We start from the raw sequence: 8,911 nt of genomic DNA on the forward strand, positions 1-8,911 counted from the left end.
CTTGAGGCTCAACTCATTTCTCGCAATATGAGTTGAATTTTGAAAACAGAAATTGAAATTACCTCAATGTGTCTTGAGGCTCAACTCATTTCTCGCAATATGAGTTGATTCTTTCAAAAACATAATAATGAAAACAGAAATGGAAAATACCTCGGTGTGACCTGAGGCTCAACTCACCTCTCGCAATATGATTGATTTTTTTAAAAACAGAAATCAAAAGGCTTAATTGAAAATACCTCGGCGTGTTCCTGAGGCTCAACTCACCTCTCGCAATATGAGTTGAAATTAAAACACAAAAATTAAAATACCTCAGCGTGCCCGAGGCTCAACTCACCTCTTCAATATGAGCTGATTTTGAAAAAGTAGAAATTAAAAGGTTCAACCCACCTCTCGCAATATGAGTTGATTCTTGACAAACAGAAATTGAAATTACCTCATCGTGTCCTGAGGCTCAACTCACCTCTCGCAATATGAATTGAAAAAAATACCACAGTGTGTAATCTGAAGCTCAACTCACCTCTCGCAATATGAGTTGATTTTTTTAAAAACAGAAATTGAAAATACCTCAGCATGTGAACTGAGGCTCAACTCACCTCTCGCAATATGAGTTGATTTTTTTGAAAAAGAAATTGAAAATACCTCAACGTGTCTTGAGGCTCAACTCATTTCTCGCAATATGAGTTGATTTTGAAAACAGAAATTGAAATTACCTCAGCGTGTCTTGAGGCTCAACTCATTTCTCGCAATATAAGTTGAATTTTGAAAACAGAAATTGAAATTACCTCAGCGTGTCCTGAGGCTCAACTCATTTCTCGCAATATGAGTTGATTTTTTTTAACAACAGAAATTGAAATTACCTCAGCGTGTCCTGAGGCTCAACTCACCTCTAGCAATATGAGTTGATTTTGAAAAACAAAAATTAAAAGGCTTAACTCACCTCTCGCAATATGAGTCAATTTAAAACATAAACTAAAAATACCTCGGCGTGCCCCGAGGCTCAACTCACTTCTCGCAATATGAGTTGATTTTTAAAAAAAATTAAAAATACCTCAACGTGTCTTGAGGCTCAACTCATCTCTCGCAATATGAGTTGATTTTCCTTGGAAAGCATGAATATTAAACATCAAAATACCAAAACCAGTCCTTTGGTAGAACTCGGGTATCTTTTCCTTTGATTCAGTGCGACTCTCATTCAAGATTTCTTGCTCTTTGGATACCTGTATATGCCATGTATCATGATATGCACATGTTTGTCTTAAATGCTTTATGCCTACATGATTATGCGTGCTCCTTAAGCATGTTGTCGTATGTCATTTAGCCACGATTGTTGAGGATCGTGTTCATTGCTTTGATTCTCGACTTCTCTTTAGGCCTTATACATGTCTTCAAGCTTCACGAGTAATCGACGTTTCTCAGATATCACCCTTCTGCCCGATTGAACTTTGTTCTTGCTTTGAGATCTTGGCTTATCAAATTTTATCCAGGTAATGTTAACATTTCTTTTGTTTAGAGCATGTCATTTCACTATTTATCATTAAATAAACACATAATGAGATGCATGAAAATGGTCAGGTAGGGACAAAAAGGATATCTCATATCCTTTATTTCAAATGCGGCAAACAAAGAAAGTTAACCAATGAGAGTAAAAATGTCAAAAAGAAAGAAAAGGTCGTATTCAACGGATACAAATGCTCTAGATATTCAACACATGAACTCTTCCACGTTCCTCAATCAATAATCTTTTCGAGCATGGCTTCTTGCGTAGAAAATTTCGAGCTTTCAGAAGTGCTTCAAATACTGTAGTCTCACTACTTGACCTATCGTTCGACCGCCAGGTTTGTTTCATTAGGACGCCCTCTCGGGTTTTCATCCTAATCTTTTTGTACTAATCAAGACGCCCTTTTCGGGTTTTCGCCCTGATCCCTTTTTTTTTAAGATGCCCTTTTCGGGTTTTCATCTTAAGCATAATATTTCTTCACCGCATCTGAATTCACCGGATTCGGTAACTCCTTCCCATCCATCTCGGTAAGGATTAAAGCTCCTCCTGAGAATGCCTTTTTTACAACGTATGGTCCTTCCCAATTTGGTGCCCATTTTCCTCGCAGGTCTTTTTGTATTGGGAGAATCTTTCTCAGAACGAGTTCTCCTTCATGGAACTCTCTTGGTCGTACCTTCTTGTCATGGGCTGCGATCATTCTCTTTTGGTACATTTGCCCATGACAAATTGCCCTTAGACGTTTTTCTTCAATGAGGTTCAACTGATCATATCGAGCTCGAACCCATTCTGCTTCTTCTAACTTTGATTCCATCAATACTCGCAGAGAGGGGATCTCAACCTCGATAGGTAGCACAGCTTCCATTCCATAGACTAGAGAGAAAGGAGTTGCTCCCGTAGATGTTCGCACAGATGTGCGATATGCAAACAAAGCAAATGGAAGTTTCTCGTGCCAATCTTTATATGTCTCAGTCATTTTCCCAATGATCCTCTTAATGTTCTTGTTAGCTGCTTCAACAGCCCCGTTCATCTTTGGGCGATAGGGCGAGGAATTATGATGCTTTATTTGGAACTGCTCGCACACTTCTTTCATCATCTTATTGTTCAGATTCGTGGCATTATTGAGATGATTCTTTCAGGCAAACCATATCGGCAAATGATTTCCTTTTTCAAAAACTTGCACACTGCAGTCTTCGTCACGTTGGCAAACGAAGCGGCTTCAATCCATTTTGTGAAGTAATCGATAACCACAAAAATGAATCGATGTCCATTTGAAGCTTTTGGAGAAATTGGCCCTATGACATCCATGCCCCACATAGAAAAAGGCCACGGAGAAGTCATGACATGAAGGGGTGAAGGGGCTACATGAATTTTATCGCCGTAGATTTGACATTTGTGGCATTTTCTGGCAAAATTGATGCAGTCACTTTCCATTGTCAGCCAATAATAACCGAGTCTCATGATCTTTCTGGCCATATTGAAACCATTGGCATGCGTTCGCAAATTCCCTCATGGACCTCTTCAAGTATTTTTCTGGCTTCAACATCATCCACACATCTCAAAAGCATCTGATCCTTTCCTCTTTTATACAGGATATCCCCATCAAGAACAAATCCCGCTTCCATTCTTCTAATTGTTCTTTTATCTTCTCATTCGCTTGTTCGGGATACCTTTGATTCTTGATATATTCTAAGATATCATGGAACCAAGGCCGTCCGTCTACTTCTTTCTCAATGCTACAACAGTGTGCAGGGACCTCGTATATGCTCATTTTGAGGGGCATTATTTCTGCTTCTCTACTTGCTTTGAACATTGAAGCCAAAGTGGCTAGGGCATCAGCCAGTTGGTTCTCTTCTCGTGGGAAGTAATGAAAAGTTATTTCTTTGAATTCCTTGATCAATCCAGCCACTAAATCGCTGTACTTAATCAATTTTGAGTCCCTCATTCCCATTCTCCACGGATTTGGTAAATCACTAGGGCTGAGTCCCCGTACACCTCCAAGATCTCGATGTTTCGTTCGATAGCTGCACGAAGCCCCATGATACAGGCCTCATATTCTGCGATATTATTGGTACAGAAGAAGTTCAGTCTTGCAGTGAACGGATAATGATTCCCGTCTGGTGATACCAGGATTGCTCCAATTCCATGCCCTAAAGCATTTGACGCACCATCAAAGCACATCTTCCATGACTTCTCTTTTGATGACTCGGATTCTATTTTTGTGATGCACATTAAGTCTTCGTCTGGGAAATCGAATCTTAAAGGCTCATATTCCTCTGTCGTTCGAGTTGCTAAGAAGTCAGCTATTGCGCTCCCTTTTATTGACTTCTGACTTACATAGGCAATGTCATATTCCGAAAGGAGGAGCTGCCATCGTGCCATTCTTCCTGATAGTGCCGGCGATTCCATCATGTATTTTATTGGGTCCAGCTTTGAAATTAGCCATGTCGTGTGATACAACATATATTGTCTGAGTCTCCGAGCTACCCAAACCAGAGCGCAACAATATTTCTCAATGGACGAATATTTTGCCTCATATTCAGTGAACTTTTTGCTGAGGTAGTAGATCGCCTTTTCTTTTCTCCCTGACTCATCATGTTGCCCCAGTACGCAACCCATTGAGTTTTCAAACATGGTCAGGTACAAAATTAAGGGTTTTCCAGGGGTTGGTGGTACTAGCACAGGAGGATTAGACAAATACCTTTTATCTTATCGAAGGCCACTTGGCACTCCTCGTTCCATTCTCCCGGGTTATGTTTTCGAAGGAGTCAAAAATTGGGTCGCATTGATTGGTAAGTTGAGCAATGAATCGAGCAATGTAATTCAACCTCCCTAAAAATCCCCTAACTTCCTTTTGTGTGCGCGGGGGAGGTAATTCTTGGATGGCTTTTATTTTATCTAGATCAACTTCGATACCTCTTTCACTGACAATGAAGCCTAGCAATTTTCCCGAGGTAGCCCCGAATGTACATTTGGCTGGATTAAGCTTTAGCTGAAACTTTCTCAGCCTTTCGAACAACTTCTTGAGGTTCATTACATGTTCTTCTTCTCCTCGAGATTTAGCAATCATATCATCGACGTAGACCTCTATTTCCTTATGCATATGTCATGGAATAATGTCACCATAGCCCTCTGATATGTTGCCCCAGCATTCTTTAACCCGAATGGCATCACCTTGTAGCAGAACGTTCCCCAATTGTTATGAAGGTAGTTTTCTCCATATCCTCAGGAGCCATCTTGATCTGATTATACCCCGAGAATCCATCCATGAAAGAAAACAATGAATGTTTTGCTGTGTTGTCCACCAACGTGTCAATATGTGGCAAGGGAAAATTATCTTTTGGGCTTGCTCGATTCAGGTCACGGTAATCCACGCACATTCGTACTTTTCCATCTTTCTTTGGTACCGGGACTATGTTAGCCACCCATTCTGGATATTTGGAGGCTTGTAGGAAGCCAGCGTCAAATTGCTTCTTGACTTCCTCTTTTATTTTCAACAGCATTTCGGGCCTCATCCGTCTTAATTTTTGCTGGATGGGCTTGCATTCTGGCTTTAATGGGAGCTTATGGACCACTAAATCTTCATCTAGCCCTGGCATGTCCTGGTATGACCACGCGAAAACATCTTTGTATTCGCGGAGTAAAGTGATCAAACTATGCCTGGTACTTTCTGAAATAGAAGTCCCAATCTTCACTTCTTGTTTCCTCTCTTCAGTGCCCAAATTTATTGTTTCCACAGATTCTTCATGAGGCAGAACCTGTTTATCCTCTTGTTCCACCATTCTTAACAATTCAGGAGACGAGACATAATCTTCAGCATTTTCTTCGGCTTAAATTCTCCTAAGCAAACAGCCTTCTCAAAATCAATTTCAAGATTCGTAACGGGCTTATTCATGTCGTCAATATCTGAGCACCTGAAAGTTGAATGGAAAAGGAAGCTATCGGGGGACATCCAAGTATTGGAAACAACAAACAAAATGTTATGTCATGGCAATGAGGCAAATGTAAGGATAGGCTATGAAATGAGAAAATGATTATGAAATTAGTGATAATGCGAAAAATCGTGACAAAATGCATCTTCATTGATATTCACTTAAATGATAAAGAGCGAATGCAAGCTCCTACAAAAGAATTCCATTATATCTAAGACACAATAGAAGGTTGATGTTTAGCATTACTCTGAAGGCTTATAAACTACAAGAAGCTCCTCAGCAATCCAATTGTTCAACATGAAACCAGGAGGGCAAGGGCGTATCCTCGAGACATCTTTACTTGCACCAGCTTCTTTGTCAATGACATTTATACTGACATTCTGAAAATCCCTTTCAATTAATCCCAGCATGTTTCGTGGATCATCTTGTCCAGGGTACATCATTCCCGCAGATGTAAATGTTTTTGACAAAGGAGGGTACTCTATTGGTTCCCATTCTGGTTCTCGGCCCAAAGTTCTTGCAATTCTTCTCTCTTGATCCTTCTTCCACTGTCTACTTCTTTGGGCATGTCAGGCTGGAACCCCAAACCGTATCGGGCCTTGTGGTGCACTGGCTTTAAAGCCCTCACTATTCCTTGCAGATGTCTCCCTAAACCTCTTCTCGCACGAGCTCCTTCCTACGGTCAACTTGACAGCCATTTTGGTATTTCTCGACAGTTTTGGCATCGAATTCTATTTCCCTCAGCGACGAAAGTGGCATTGATGAATTCAAGGGATCGAAAGGAACATTCCACTGCGTCCTTGCTTACTTCCAGGTATGGCGCATCAGCAGAGATAGATGCGACGATGTCTTCTTCGCCCTCGACTGTGACCAAACAGCCATCCATGATGAATTTCACCTTTTGATGGAGGGATGATGGGACTGCTCCAGCAAATGAATCCAAGGTCTTCCCAAAAGGCAGTTATAAGAGGGTGTAATGTCCATGACTTGGAATTCGACCTCATAGATGTAGGGGCCCACTTCCAAAGGGATTTCGATCTTTCCCATGACTTCGCGCTTCGTCCCGTCGAATACCCTTACTATGGAATGCAGGGCTTTAAGTAGGACAAATCCATCGGTATTCTGGAAAGCGTAGCCAATGGCATAACATTTAACGCTGACCCATTATCGATGAGTACGTTCGGTATTATGTAGCCCTTACAGCGGGTCGTGATATGCAACGCTTTCACCGAACCTCTACCATTTAGTGGTATCTCATCATCACTAAAAGAGATGAAGTTGTCCGCATTCAGATTGTTTACCCACCTATCAAGCTTTTCGACAGATATGTTGTTGGCCACGTAAGCTTGATTTAACACCTTCAATAAAGCGTTCCGGTGTGGCTCTGAATTTAACAGTAGAGATAGAACTGAGATTCGTGCTGGCTGCTTGCTCAATTGTTCCACCACACTATATTCGCTGTGCTTAATAAATTTCAAGAATTCTTGAGCTTCTTCCTCATTCACAGGCTTTTTAGTTTCTTGCACGGGTGGAATTTCTTGCTCGACTTCGACCTCGTGCATCACTGCTTTCCCTTTTTGCTTCGAGTCGCTACTTTTCTTTACCGGTTCAACTTCTTTAGAATAGCATCGTCTACTTCGAGTAAAATGACCTACCTCCCCAACATCTTCAGTTATGGCTTTGGACTTTTCAACTTCCGGTGTAACGATATTAACATCATATCTCCACGGTACTGTTTTGTTGTCCTTATACGGGAAAGGAGATGGTACTTCAATTACCATCTGTGGTTTCAATGGCTCTCTCATCGCATCGTAATAAATTACCAACGGTCGATCAGCACTATAAGGGGGCCCTAATGATTGGCTATCAGAGACGATACTTCTCTTTCGTTGGCATCTTCACTCTTGTTAAGGACCTTGATCTCCTTATCATCTATCCGGTCTTGAAGTAACCTTTTAAAGTCCTCACATGACTGAATGTCATGTCCAACAATCCCATGAAAATTGCAAAAACTTTGACCTTCTTCTCCAAAAATTCTATCAGAGTAACAGAGCAATCCTTTCTTAACCAATACCTCCCAGATTTTCTGCAGAGGCGTCCTTATTTCTGATACACATCTTCTGACTTTCCATTCATCCTCTTTCCCCACTGTGCTCACATTCCCTTCGGTATGGTTAGGGAACGGGTTCCCCGTGGCATTACTAGCACTATCGAATTGTAGGATACCCGCGTCAATGAGTCCTTGAACTCTCCTTTTGAAAGCGAGACAGTTCTCAGTAGAGTGCCCTTGGTTCCCTGCGTGGTATGCACAACTAGCGTTTGGATCGTACCACTTTGGGTATGGAGGTTTAATGGGTGCCATGTAATGGGGAGAAATTAGCTGTTTTTCTAAAAGTTTTGGGTACAATTCCCCATACGACACAGGGATGGGGGTAAATTGCGGTCTCTCGGGATTATGCCTTGATGGTCTTGGTTCGTTTTTGGGTTGGCTTTGGGCGGGTACCGTGTTTTGTGGGAAAGTGGTGACGGGTCTTTGGTTGTTCGTGGCATATACGAGGCAGGACGGATGTGGTGCTTGGTAGTAAGGGGTTTGAGGGGGATAATAGAAATTGAGGGTGGATAATTTCGAGGTCGGGGTTGGTTAGGATACGAATTGAGAATGTAACGACTCCCAGTTCCCACCATGTGGGCTTCTGGCTCTTTCTTCCTTAAGGGTGCTGCTTTTCTTGAGCCTTCTGATCCTTCCATTCTACCGCTCTTGACGGCATTCTCTATGAGTTCACCAGATATTACAATATCCGCAAACTCTTTCGTGGCACTTCCCACTAATTTGTCATAAAACGGCGCCTTTAAAGTATTGATAAAGAGAACGGTTATCTCCGTTTTTGTTAATGGGGGTTCCACTTGAGCTGAGACGTCTCTCCATCTCTGCGCATACTGTCTAAAAGTCTCTGATGGCTTTTTCTCCATCATTTGCGAGGTCATACGGTCTGGCACCATATCTGATACATGCTTGTACTGATCGCAAAATGCTGACGCCAAGTCCTTCTAGGATCGAATCTTTTCTCTACTAAGTTGATTGTACCACCGAAGAGCTGACCCTGTTAGACTATCTTGAAAGCAATGTATGAGTAGTTTATCCTCGTTCACATAACCGGTCATTTTTCGACAGAACATAATGAGATGTGCTTTTGGGCACCTTGTCCCATCATACTTCTCAAAATCAGGCACTTTGAACTTCGGAGGCAAAATTAGATCAGGTACCAAACTGAGTTCCTTGGCACCTAGTGCGGAGAAGACTTCAGTGCCTTCTATTGCTTTGAGTCTTTCCTCTAGACTCCTATATTTTGCGTCATGGTTATCCAATTTCAACTTGGCTACCTCTGCTGGGTTATCCAGATCTGGAACTAGTGGATCTGCAGGACTAGCCCCTGGGTTCGACGCTAATATTCCTTGCCCCAAATTAGTGGGTGGAGCAGGTGGC

General features: G+C 41.9%; 1 pseudogene; it reads right to left on the reverse strand.

Annotated features, from left to right (window-relative positions):
* Positions 1 to 1,958: 1,958 nt before the first annotated feature.
* Positions 1,959 to 8,670, reverse strand: LOC121228982 (uncharacterized; annotated as a pseudogene).
* Positions 8,671 to 8,911: the final 241 nt, after the last annotated feature.

Source organism: Gossypium hirsutum, chromosome A05, assembly GCF_007990345.1.
Source record: "Gossypium hirsutum isolate 1008001.06 chromosome A05, Gossypium_hirsutum_v2.1, whole genome shotgun sequence".
Taxonomy (NCBI): Eukaryota; Viridiplantae; Streptophyta; class Magnoliopsida; order Malvales; family Malvaceae; genus Gossypium; species Gossypium hirsutum.